This window comes from Adiantum capillus-veneris, chromosome 2 (assembly GCF_014529385.1).
Source record: "Adiantum capillus-veneris isolate H3 chromosome 2, ASM1452938v2, whole genome shotgun sequence".
NCBI lineage: Eukaryota > Viridiplantae > Streptophyta > Polypodiopsida > Polypodiales > Pteridaceae > Adiantum > Adiantum capillus-veneris.
In genome coordinates this window covers 32,938,250-32,952,038 of record NC_140932.1, presented here as the reverse complement: position 1 = coordinate 32,952,038, position 13,789 = coordinate 32,938,250, and the positions used below count along the sequence as shown (strand labels likewise).

At 37.9% G+C, this 13,789-nt stretch overlaps 1 pseudogene; it reads left to right on the top strand.

Moving 5' to 3' along the window:
- Positions 1–11,305: 11,305 nt before the first annotated feature.
- Positions 11,306–13,583, top strand: LOC147462600 (uncharacterized; annotated as a pseudogene).
- The last annotated feature ends 206 nt before the right edge of the window (positions 13,584–13,789 follow it).

Below are 13,789 nucleotides of genomic sequence, written 5' to 3'. Positions count from 1 at the left end.
AATGGGTTGTAGCTCAAGACTTTTTGGTCATGCCTGCTGGAACTATGGAGGGCAATATAAACTTAGGACGCACGTGGATGATAGCCACCAAATGCACTATTGATTGGGGGATTAGGGGTGTGGCAACATAGAAACCAACTCTTAGCCCTACCACTCAAGTCATAGTCCCTGAGATATTGCCCCTTAAGGAAATAAAACCCAAAACATTGCATGTTTAGGAGATTGAACCATATGTTCCCATAGCCCAACACTCTAGACTTTCAACTACTGTAGTTGAAATAAAGCTTGAGACACACAAGACTCATCCTAATATAACAAATAAAACATACAAGAGGGTCCCTAAAGCTTCTTTAGTGACCATAGCTAGTGCTCAAAGACAGGAGCCGAGTAAGAGACGTCCCACTCGCCCCAAGAAATGTAAAGAAACGTTGCGTTGGATTCCTAAAAGACTATTGGAAGCCCCGAGGCTACTATGAAGGAAATGATCAAATCTGGGTGCCAAAACGTGAATTGTGTTCTTACATGTCACCTGACCCATGTGAGCCCAATCTTGTGACTCCAAAACGAATTAACGATCGCGGAAAGAAAAAAAATCACAGAATGCTACACACCCGCTCCAGAGCTAGTTTGGGTACCGAAGAAAGAACAATTTGTTCCACCTACCTCAAGAATATAATCTGTTGTCATATGGAGTATGGTGTCAGTTGGGAAAGCCGCCTCTATCGGAGAGTATTATCCAATTCAAGGGTTTCAACGAGAAAAAAAACTACGATTTTTGGAATGTGGCACACTTATGTCAGTTATGACAATGGGTTGTAGCTCAAGACTTTTTGGTCATGCCTGCTGGAACTATGGAGGGCAATATAAACTTAGGACGCACGTGGATGATAGCCACCAAATGCACTATTGATTGGGGGATTAGGGGTGTGGCAACATAGAAACCAACTCTTAGCCCTACCACTCAAGTCATAGTCCCTGAGATATTGCCCCTTAAGGAAATAAAACCCAAAACATTGCATGTTTAGGAGATTGAACCATATGTTCCCATAGCCCAACACTCTAGACTTTCAACTACTGTAGTTGAAATAAAGCTTGAGACACACAAGACTCATCCTAATATAACAAATAAAACATACAAGAGGGTCCCTAAAGCTTCTTTAGTGACCATAGCTAGTGCTCAAAGACAGGAGCCGAGTAAGAGACGTCCCACTCGCCCCAAGAAATGTAAAGAAACGTTGCGTTGGATTCCTAAAAGACTATTGGAAGCCCCGAGGCTACTATGAAGGAAATGATCAAATCTGGGTGCCAAAACGTGAATTGTGTTCTTACATGTCACCTGACCCATGTGAGCCCAATCTTGTGACTCCAAAACGAATTAACGATCGCGGAAAGAAAAAAAATCACAGAATGCTACACACCCGCTCCAGAGCTAGTTTGGGTACCGAAGAAAGAACAATTTGTTCCACCTACCTCAAGAACAGGGAAGTCAAATAAAGCTTCTTGCTCTTCATGTAGTTCATATACAAAAATAGAAGCTTTGATACAATTTCCACCTACCATTTTACATATCCATACAAACAAGAAAGAGATTGCACCTTTCGTTGTAAGTTCACCACCTACAACAATGTTACAAATAAAATCATGGGAGAGTACCTTACCACCCTTGCAACTAGATGAAACGCATAGGGCGGTCGAAAACTATTGGTTAAAGCTTTTACCCATAACAACTTGGAACAATTAGTTCCAAAAGGTGACGACATCATTCCGAAAGGTATGATCTACCCAAGGAAGGGGTGAGTGTTTGTTGACATCCATCATTCACTTGCTTCCCTCTCAACCTTCCTCCCTGACCTCTCAATCTCCCAATCTTAGGGAATGTATATATAAAGCCTTATACATATAGAAACAAGCTAAAAAAGTAAAAAAGCAAGAGCCCCCAAACAAAAATCTAGAAACCTACGAGTTCTATACATAGCACAAAATCATACAACACATTATGCACAAGGGCACCACCTTTTGACATGACCCTTGTAATATTTGCACTCTAACCTTCATCATTCTATGTGTACAAATATGGCTAGTACGCTAGAGTCATCCACTCCTGCCTTGGGTGAGAGGTACCCTCGTTACTTTTCACAAGTGTTTCACATGGTCTTTCCGGTGCTTGCCTGTGAATGGGATTTGGTAGGTACACTAGCATGTGAGAGAAATTTTGATGAGTTAGAATGGCCGATACGTCTCTTGACCATGACTGATCTATACTTAGTAGAGAGCATTTCTCCCATTGCACAAGCCTACCCTTTTGATCTAAATGAATATAAATGTCTAGTGACCTTCTTAGTAAACATTGGTGTCTCTAATGATGAAGACAATTTACATGATTACACGGATGGCACATATGGTCTCATGGATGATGACTTTGTTTTTCTCGACGAAGAGGATAGGGGTTTAGCCTTAGGGTTTCCCCCCAATCTCTACAATATCCTATTCCCTTGAATCTCTAGGGGGAGTGCAAATAATTAGGTTAGGGTTCCTTATGTTTTTTAATTGTGTTCAATAAGGATCGGTACCTCTTCCCATTGATGTGCCTCTGGAAGATGGATGTTTGGTGGTGACTATTGTGCAGTTTGTGACTATATAAGGATGCCTTTGAAGGATAGAAACAATGGATGTTTACATGTTACAACAGATGCTCTTCAATATATCAGGTATACTACTTTCTTTTATCTATGATTTCCACACTTACATGTTTGCATCTTGTCATTTGAATTCTAACAATGCATAAAATTTATAAAGTTGTGACATTGCCAATTTAGATGCTATAATTTTTTCAAACTTCTAGTACCTTGTTCTTTTTTTTGAGTTTGGTCTATTAGTTAGCTTTAAGTAGGTATCAGGACCTTAAGCTAAACATTCCATTTTACGGGTTTAAAAAAGTCTTAAATAAAAATTCAACAATTTTTTGCAAAAAACAAGATTTTTTTTGCTTAAAAATAATCAAACTCAAAAAATTTATTTTTTGTATAAACAAATTGTGCAGCAATAAAAAGCTAATATATCAAAACATGAAATTAAAATCATACCTGAAAATAAACGATGAACAAAAGCATGCTCTAGAGATCAAATGCACAAAACTCTAAGGAAGAGTGACTCAAAATGAGACTTTGAGATCCTTTTTAAGGCATAAATAATTTTTTGTTTTTTATTTTTATTTTTATTTTAAATTACATCTAAATAGGGTAAGAAGTACCTAGGACTGCTTAGACTCGTTCTAACAAAAGCCAAAGCTAAAGATTTCCTTTGTGAAATCATTTTTTATCATTTTCAATTTGTTGCCTCAAAGATGTCATTTTCAAGCACTTCTGAATCTTCTCACTTCCCTTGTTCCTTAATTACACCACCAATGGAGAATAATAGTTCTAGCAGTGAAGAGGCAATTAGCCAAAGGTTTCAAGAAACATTGGACATGGACTTTGATAGTGCTTTTGGTTCTCAAGGCAATGCTGAAAGTGCTGACGATTGAAACGCTACTCTGAGCAAAACAAAAAGATTACTCAAAGGAGCATATGTGAAAGAAACTTGTCGAGAGCTTTGCTGTGCAAAAAATTGTTTAAGAAGTTTAGGCTTCAACAAAATCAAGCAAGAAAGAGAGATATTCTTTGGGATGAAGTGATCTAACCAAAATAGTTTCTTACATACATCAATTGGGATAACGAATGAACACACAAGATATACAGTTTTGGATGAAATTGTATGTAGAAGATGTTTTGTAAAAGCTTTTTGCTTGAGCAATTAGCGTATGAAAAAAAAATTTGCACGTTCAAGATCTGGAGAGGAGGTTATACAGTGCTCATACACAACACATGATACTCCAGATCTATCATATTTAAAGAATTGGTTGGATGTATTTGTGGGTTACAATGGCAAAAATCTTTCGAACTGTAAGTTTACACACTTACTGGATAACTTTACAAAGACAGAGGTTTACAATCTTTATGCTGAAACTCTCAAGGAATGGAACATGCCAATTCTTTCTCTTTGCTCATTTCTAAGAGTTTGGAGAAAACACTTCTCCCATGTAAAGATTCCAAAAAAAACCAAGAATGGGTTTGAGTCAAATTTGTGTTGAATTAAGAGCAAAGTGAGACATAGCCAAAACATAAGAACAAAAAGGTGAGCTTGATCTGGATTTTGAAGTTCAAATATAATTTTTTGGATCATTCTATTCAATAAGTAATACTGTTCTTTTGTTTTGAAGCTCCTATTCAACTTGCACTCAAAATCCACCGAGAACAACAAAGCGCAGAGCGACAAAAGCTAGCAAAGCATAGGAAAAAGTGTCTAGAGCACAAAGATCAATACTTGGGATTGACCATTGATGGGATGGATCACAAGGAGACTTTACTACCTCAATTTTTACGTGCTCCACAAAATCTCAAAGAATAAAATTTTGTGCATCTACATGTGGTTGGAGCTCTTATCTTCAATGGTGTCATGACATCGAAAGTTTTCATCAACTTACCTAATCTACATAATGATCCAAACCTCACAATCACTGTGATCCAAAAGAGATTGAATGAGTGGGAAGGAGAATTACCAAGAACATTGTACGTGCAACTTGACAACACAGCTCGAGAAAACAAGAATCAAGTGTTGATAGCTTACTTAAGCATGCTAGTGGAAAAAGAGGTTTTACGAAGGTCAAACTTGGTTTTTTATTAGTGGGGTATACTCACGATCAAAATGACCAAATGTTCAATAGATTTTTAGTGAAGCTCGCAAAGAAAAGTGCAAGTCCTTAGAGAATCTTACGAGCCTCAACCGGAAGTACATGTTCTTAAAGGAACTTCGTGAGTTTGCCATTGGTGGAGATTGAGGTACATCATCCTTTGCACAACTAAATGATCATAGTTTTCAACATCAATTCAAGATGAAGAAGAAAGATGGTGAAACTTGACTTTGGTGCAATAAGTATTCTAACACAGAATCATGGCATCCTGCTGATGGTTTAATATTCATACCATTTGTTCCAAAAAAGCAAATTGTGCCATCTAGATACGTGCTATTAGGATCACAAATGAATTGGCAAAAGCTCTAAAGGAGAATCAAAGCATCAATTATATGCAATGCTTAGCTGAAATCAAAGACACAGTACGAGCATCACATGTATACTTTCCAGCATGCTCGATGGAGTGGTGGTTTAGTTTGTTTGAGGAGCCAAAGCAATTAATTGAGGGCCTCGAAAGTGACACAGCTGAAGTCATAAACCTGGATCCATTTCTTTCGCGTGTGCGTTAATCAAACATTATTTCTAATGATAATGTTATAGAAGGTGGAAATCAAGGGACTCAATTAACAGAGGAGTTGGAGCAATTGGTATCAAGAGACTGGAGAAGCTTATGTTGGTGCAAGAAAAACAACACAGAGATGACAACAAGAGAAAGAGATGTGGGAGGGAATGTCAATGAGTTTGTTGTGGGTGTCATGATTGCTGTGTTAGCATCAGATGATGAGAGTGGATGTCCATTTTGGATATCCAAAGTCGTCAAGATCTATGAAGAAAATCAATGTATTCATTCAATTGATGTTCAATGGTACAAAGCGGTTGGAGAAGATGCAATTACCAGTAGGTACTATCCTGAAGTGATCAAGGTGAATAAGAAGAAGAAAAAAGGAAAGTAGCGAACGACATGTCGATAATCTAAACTTGGAGGATGTGGAAATTCTTGTTTATGGTTTCACCTTGAAGAAGTCTGGTCATCTTCATCAACAACCACAAAAATTTTGATGGAAAAAGTTCAAAGATTGTATTTGAAAGCCTTGAGTCTTCAATTGCAAGCTTTCAAGGATGTAATTGTTTTTCTAGTGGAATGTTGTGTGATTTTTTCAAAAATATTTGCACCTTTTTGTCTCAAAAAACTTTCTTTATTGACTTTAGTACAAAAAATTGAAGTTTTTTTTGTAGTGTTCACTGTCATTTTTTGAAGTAGCTCCAAAAATTGATGTTTTTTTAGTTTTTTGACAACTTTTGGCCAAATAAAGGTAAGGTGTAGTTTTTGCGATTTAGGTATACTTTTTGATGATCAAGTGTTAGTGGCCTCTTTCAGCACATGATGCTCCAGGTGGAGTTGCTTGTAATCTGGTTGCTTTGCATTCAACATTGATTTGAATCATTTAGTTGCTTGCTGTGCTATCTTCTTTTCTTCATCCATAACCATATTTTCATTAGTCAGCTTATCATTCTTTTTTTGAAGGTTGACTAACTCTCACCTATGTTGTTGTTGTCCAAGCCGATAATGTAATATTTGCTTGACCTAGTCGGCCTGTCCCTTCTTAAGTGTTTCCAACTGCTTTAGTACTTTTGAGTTCCTTTTCTAGGTTGGCCACTGTTGTACTGGACATAGATGTGTGGGCTTCCATCATCTAGCCTATAGAGTTGACTATGGTATTCCAGCCAAACTAGATAGGTGCAACACATGCTTGTGTATGATGTCAGGATCAATCTGATCCATCTCATAAACTGTCATGCGGAAGGCATATGGTAGTGTAGCTCTATCAGGTTTCTTAATAACCAATCATGCCTTTAATGATTCCTTCTAGAGGCATTGGAGCCTATCCAATTTTACTATTGGCATGGGATTGGTCTCTCGAGCTGGTTGTGAAACACTACCCCATGCCTAATTCTTTTTCAGATATGGTTTAGCACTGATTGTTTGAGCTAACTATCCACCAGTTGTTTCTTTGTGTTCTTGTTGTGTATAGGTTTATCCTTTATCATCAGCAATCAATGGAGCAGTCATACTAGCTAGTTTTTGGGTCCTTTCTAAAAATTTCATTAGTAGATCGATTATTTTAGGCCTTTTGCTTTATAAACTTGGTTCTATTTGGGGTAATGGGCATTTGATGCCCCCTTGTGTTGTTTCCTTCTCTTTGCATATTCCTGATGGCTTGGTTGCAATCTCACCCTTTTCCTTACCAATGTCCTTTGTTTCAGTTTCTTCAGAGGATGTCAAATTAATCTTTGGTGCTCTATCCTTTGCCACCTTATCCTAGGCAGTCTAACTATAAGAATGGATTGGGGCCAGATTTTCCCAATAGAGGAATTGCCAGACATACCAAGCCTTGAAGAGCTTTCTTGACTTAGCCTTGGCAGTCTATTGCACCACACTAGTATACAAGAACTGACTTATGTTTATACAGTCTATTGCACCACACTAGTATACAAGAACTAACTTATGTTTATACTCGCTTCTTTGTCCTAGATTTTGGCCAGTAACATGGTAAACAACTTCTTAGAGAGGTAAGTCGGGTTGTTCTTCAAGCTGATTACTTTATAAATAGAAATGCATTCCAATGCGGTTACTAGAATCCCTTGTGCACCATCCTTTCATTTATTTTATACATGTTTGTCTTCTTTTAGAGATTTGCTCACTGCATCAGTAGTGGCTGGTAGGGGTTTGGCTGCATCTAGGACATTGAAAATGTGGTCTAGTTCCTCACTTGTTAACTCTAATGGAACCCCATTGTGTTTCCTTGTCTACCTGAAATGTGTTCAGCACTTACTGGGTAATATTTGCATCAAATGGAAGTCTGGCTGCCTCCACCACCACCTCTAAGCGCCATAGCTTGATGAGTGCCTGCTCACTCAATATGGGCCACAATACTGACAGCTTCAGTTATTGAGGCCATCAATGACTCAGTCTGTGCAGACATCTCATCCATTTTATCCTTTATTTTCTCTGACATCTTCTTCTTGCCCATGCACGATGCAGGTGAACAACCCTGTGTAGCGGTAGAATACTCACTTGTACTGATGGATCCGAATGGGGAATACTGAGGCATCTCTAGTAAAGCTGCAACAAATGTCAAGGGAGCAGGTATTGGTGGCAACAAAGCTTGTTGTTGTGGAACTGTTGAGGGTGATGAGAGCTCTACAGGTTGTGGCATGAGTGGCACAAAAGGGTGTGAGTAAAGTGAAGATGGGCACACCCTTCACATAGTTACACACACCATGAATGCTCCACTCCTTTCATGTCTCGAGATTGTGTGCACCATTTGTGATGTGTCAAACATGCATTTTCCTGCCTTGATTGCTATTATTGACAAGATTCTCTTTATGATTGTGGCATATAATTTTCTTTGATGCATTTGCATGTCTTGATCATTATTACTGGCAAGATTCTCTTTATGACTCTGCCCATTGAATTTAGATTAGTCTGACTGGTTTGTGGCACGTCTCAATCCAGACCGAGTGTTGCATGTGAGTGTTGAATGAATGAGACAATACTAGCTTGGTTAATTGTTGAGTCTGAAGCAAAGTTGTTATATAGTTAACTGATGGTGGCCCTACTAGTCTTATGTGAAATAGGTCTAGAAATTCGTTTTTTGAGTTTGGATGTATGTCTGGTACTAGATCAATTGGGATTTCTTATGATCTAGAAAAATATAACTCGATCTTAGCCTTGTTGTAAACCCCCCGGCAACAGTAATCCCAACAATCTTACGAGTCTCATTGTGCCATTGGAGAATGCCGAATTCACCTCATACGGTCATGACCAAGCTATCTTTAGGTTAGGTTTCTGTGGTCTAGCTTTTATTGATATATAACATTATCAGGTCACTTGCCTTGAACTCTTTAACCTTGATCTTTCCATTGTGCCAGTTTTTCCTCCTCTGCTGAACAACTCCTTGTTCCAACATTTCCCTCTGTCTAATCTTATCAAGCTTCAATAACTCATCTAATTTGCTCTTTAGATTTGGTTGGTTAAAGTCCATGCCATGTTCTACTGCCAATCCGAGGCTAGGAATGGAAAACTCCATTGGTACAACTACCTCTATTCCATACACCATTCTGAAAGGTGTCATTCCAGTTGTAACCTTACCCATAACGTTTTCTAGAGTTTGGAATCCCACTGGTGTGGCTCCTTTTGAACTATCTTTGTAAGAATGGTCTTGATAGTTTTATTGCTGCTTTCAACCTAGCCATTGCACTTGGGATAGTAAGGCATAGATTTTTGGTGCTTTATTGAGAAAATCTCAGTCGGTATCTAAATGGGTTCATTGATAAAGTGAGTTCCCTAGTCTGATACAATCTCAATTGAGCATCCATATCTGCATATAATATTTTCATACAAAAATTTGGCTGTTGATTTGGCAATGTTGTCTAGTAAAGCCTTGGCTTCAAACCACTTGCTGACATAACATGTGGCCATAACAATAGACATGTTCTTTCTGGGAGTGACTCTCTTAAATGGCCCCATGAAATCTAAACCCCATTTCATAAATATTCCAAGTGGTATGTCTTGGAGTTAATGGTGTCATATTAGCTACTTTAGGCATTCCCATCCTCTAGCAAATATCACAAGCCTTACAGAAAGCTTTGACATCCCGCATTACAGAAAGCTCTAACATCCCGCATCATAGTCTGCCACCATAGTTCTACATGGAGGATTTTCTTATATGTAAATTTCACTTGAGAAGTGTCCTCCTACATCTCCATTGTGAGCTTTAGTTATTTTTTTGGGTTTGTTTTTGTAGAGGCTAATTTGGATGAAGAGGGTCCTAATGAAAATGAAGAAGTGAGTGAATAGTGATCAAGGGGGAGAGGATGGTTGTAGGGAAAAGAAACATTCGAGTCAATCGGGCAAACAAGTTTGTCTTGGCGTGCTGAATGATGTGTTGATTCAATTTTGTGTGAAGAAAAGGACTATGCCTTCTCCCATTCCTCTATGTAGATTGGTGGCTCGTGAAGCTATTAGATTTGGCACCAATGATGCACAATGACTGATACCTTCTTTTGACTCATCTCCTTATCTTGAAACTATGGGCCATTTTCTTGTTTTCGTGGAGGGTGCTAGAGGAGAGATGATGCCAGTGACAATAGGCAACCTCAAAGAGTGGGGGCCTATATGGTGCCAAAAGAATGATGAGTTTGCAAGAGCTCTTTGGAAAGATGGCATGACCTAAGGGGTGAGAAATTTTTGGTTTGGGATAGTAACCACAAGGTGAAGAAATGGTGAAGACGCATCAAAGAAGTATGTCATGATTTCACATTTTCATGTTACGACTGATGCTTCTATATGATTCTTATTTTTGTTGTTTTAATGTGCAGAGTACTCAAATAATGCTAAATACCATATGAGTGTGAGGTGTCAATTCATACAAATACCAAAGGTAAAGGAGGCATAGTTCCTACTCGCAGTGGACACAGCCAATGCATAAGTCACTTAACATCAACTTTACTCCATGGCAATGTACGTTGTGCTTAACTATTCACTTCGCATAATTTATTGTTTTAAATAGGTTTTCTAGAGCTCATGTGACTCCAAACATTGCTCATGAGATGTACGTGTTTCAAAAATTTGGTGTTGCCAACAAAGAATCTATTCTCGATAGATGACACCAGAAATGACGAAGTGGGCAGAGGTTGAAATGAGTGAAGAGGCCCAATATTATCATGGTGTCACTCCATGGTACAACTCTCCTCGTGGATTGATATCATAGCTTGTTTGGAAGGTGGCTACTCTCCTTTTTCCTCCTTTGATTTATAGTTTCGTGTATTACTTGATGGTTACATAATTAATTTATGATGTTATGATGGATTTCAAGCATTCCTCTCTTAAGAAAAGGCTAAGATTGAAGCACTTGGTTTAGTTGAGGCCGAGAGGAAGAAATGTTTAGATAAATCCACAAGAGCGGAGGAGGAGAGGCTCAAACACAAACGCTACAAGTACCTATGCATGGAAAATTCCCACAAAGAGAGGAATTTTTCAAAGTGTCAATTGGCATAAAGTGGGAGGATACAAGCATGTGTAAGATGACAAGAGACAAGTTGTATTGCCTTACAAATTCTAAAATCTCTCCTGAGAGGTACTTTGGATGCATTTGTATGTCTATATTTGTTCTTGTTCAATGCTTTCTTTAAGTTTTAGTTCATATGCATTGTAGGAAGAAAATATTGTTGCAACTCATGAGCCTAACAAAGTCCAAAGACCCCCGATGTCCTCAATTTGAAGATTATAAGGCATTTTGGACCTACATGAAGAAAGAGACATATTGGGCTCATTTGCACTTTGAGGCCTCTCTTTTAATCCAAAAGATACAATTTGAAGGGCCTCATTTATTGGAGTCATTTGATAAGTTCTTTAAGATAAGCTTGAAGAATCATGTCATGCGGGTATACATAAAGTGAATGATGAGTTAGAATTTATGAATATGTCTACATTTAGAGTAATTGTGAGGTAATTGTGTGCATGCTTTTGTGCATCTTATGGGTGGGGTGAAGTCTTCAGACGTTACAAAGAAGATGCCCGAGCTTGTGCTTTCAGCAAAACCATTGATGTATAGGTTTGACTCTAAGATTACTTCTCTATGGATGGTGATTATTATTGTGATATGCATGCATGAGAAGTACTTCTTTCATTTTTAATGTTTCAATATTCTATACCTTAAATTCCTCGTAGAAGGTCAAAAGTGGGTGGTTTGTTTATTTTGTGTCATGGAATTACCAAAACAAAAGAGACTATATACATAAAAAACATGTGTCTTGATTTTCTTCATCCTTGCATTGCCTTAAATTCCACATGGAAGCCCAAGGTAGGGTGGCTTTAATGATTATTTTTTGAAAAATGTTATCTAAAATGAAGAAGACTTTGTTTTAAAAAATGTGTTTGGGTGCTACTTTTCTTCTCTCAATACTTCTAGTTTCGTTTATTCTTTGAGATTTGATGTAGGTGGATTCTACAATGTGTTGAAGAGGGAAGATTGGGTGAAATTCCAAAATTTACAAACGAGTGGGTTGATGCCGATGATGAGAGTACTATGTATTCTCCCTCGCCTGCTTGAGAAAATTTTGACACCATGGGAAGCACGGTTATGTCCGTGGTGGCTCGATTATCAAATTGGTATAATCCCAAAGCAAGAAAATGATCTTCATGAGAGTAAGTTCTTTAAACCATGTGAAACATTAATTCATGATCATATAAAAGAATTTTGAAGCCATGCATATGATGATAGAAACAATGATGCTTGTAGGATTCAAGCAAGAGACCCATATTAGTAGAGATCTAGATACACTTACTATTCCCTCTTCTATGGAGCATCAAGCACACAAAAGGAGTCCAGACATTGAAGCTAATAAGGATGCCACAAAAGCTACCCAAGGTACATAGTCCAATGTGCAGACTACTCAAACAACCACTGGAGCTACTTCTACCCCTTTTGTTAGCATCTGGGACGAAATGTAAAGGGCTTATGGAACCTCCTAGCACCTCAAGTGATCCCAAGTGGATGAATGTGGTTGAGGTATATGTAGCACCCACTACCTCCTTTGTTGCAAAGTCATCTCTAGGCCGAGAGAGTTGGGAGAGACAACCTATGACTCGTTTTGATGGTGAGTTGTCTCAAATGAATTTGAAATTTAAGTTTCTTGCATATAAAGATTGCTAGAAAGTTACCACTAAAAATAATGGTCGCAAGATTCCAATACAAGAATTTCGTTGATACTCTACTTGTTGATGTGACCCAAATTGATAGCTTTGCTTTCAATTAGGTAAATGAAATGACCATGAAACATTTAAATTTAGTAATTTTTCTGATATATGACTTTGAATTATTTTTTTTAATAGCGTCAACAAGTTTTTTGCCACTCAAAAGATGTATCTTTATAGCAAAGATGGAGTGCCATGTAAAAAGATGGCTTGATTGATATTTGTAGATTCTTCTACAACCTTATTGGTGGATGCCCTTGGTCCTACCCCTTGGGGTGGGTAAAATTTGTGACTTTAAAGGGTAACGAGAAAGTAAATTGTCCTATTGACATTTTAATTTTTTTTTAGAGGACATTACTATTTCTAAGTGGAATACATTCTCCTCGAGTTTGGTAATGGGTTGCATGGATATCGCTTGTGAGTATTTGGTCGACAATGGATTCTTTGTCACCGTGTGCTCATATGAGCACATAGGGGAGTTCCTTGCAGATGCATCAAGAGTGGGGCTTGTGCTTTTTTTTTTTTAATAGAGGACATTACTATTTCCAAGCTTTCATAATCTGGTTGAATATCATATTCTCAATTTTCATATCCAATTAGGTGCTTGATCTTACAATATATCTTGGGCATCATGTCAATCAAGGTGTGCCCAGCTACGACAAAGAGAGTGGGGAGAAGATTTCAGAGAGGTTGTTTCCAGCATACCATAGCTATATGTTAGATGATTGTGTTTTACCCATAAAAATTGATGGTGAAATTGTTTAAGGTGGTACGGAGAGAAGTAGTGTTGTTTTCTTGGTAAGTCACTAGTCTTGTATGATGTCGATTCGAATGGTCCTTGTATTAAGTTTGACACATTGTTTCCACCAGCAATAGTAATGGTGTTTATTTCTATGTTAGTGACATGGTTAGGAAACATTCATAGAGCATTGCAACTATGTCATGGATGTGTTTGCAGGGTGTGATGGTTTGGGGAAGGCTAGCAGAGAGGACGCGCAACATTGCATGTGTTTAGAGCTTTTGGTTTTGGATTCATATTGTTTACTTTTAACGTATAGTTTGTGTGCAAGTTTTGTCTTCAACAAGCTCATTTAGGCCATGTTGCATTGCAAAAGAACGAAAAAACAGTACTAATTGCAAAAGCATAAAACAAGATGTTTGCAACAAAAAAAACCCTTTCCATAAAGATGTAATACATCACAAAGAAGTCCTCACATCTCCATTCTTCCACTCCTCATCTCTAACTTAGTGCACTCTCAAATCATACAACAAGCAATGAAAGTCATTAAAGATTTTTCTTT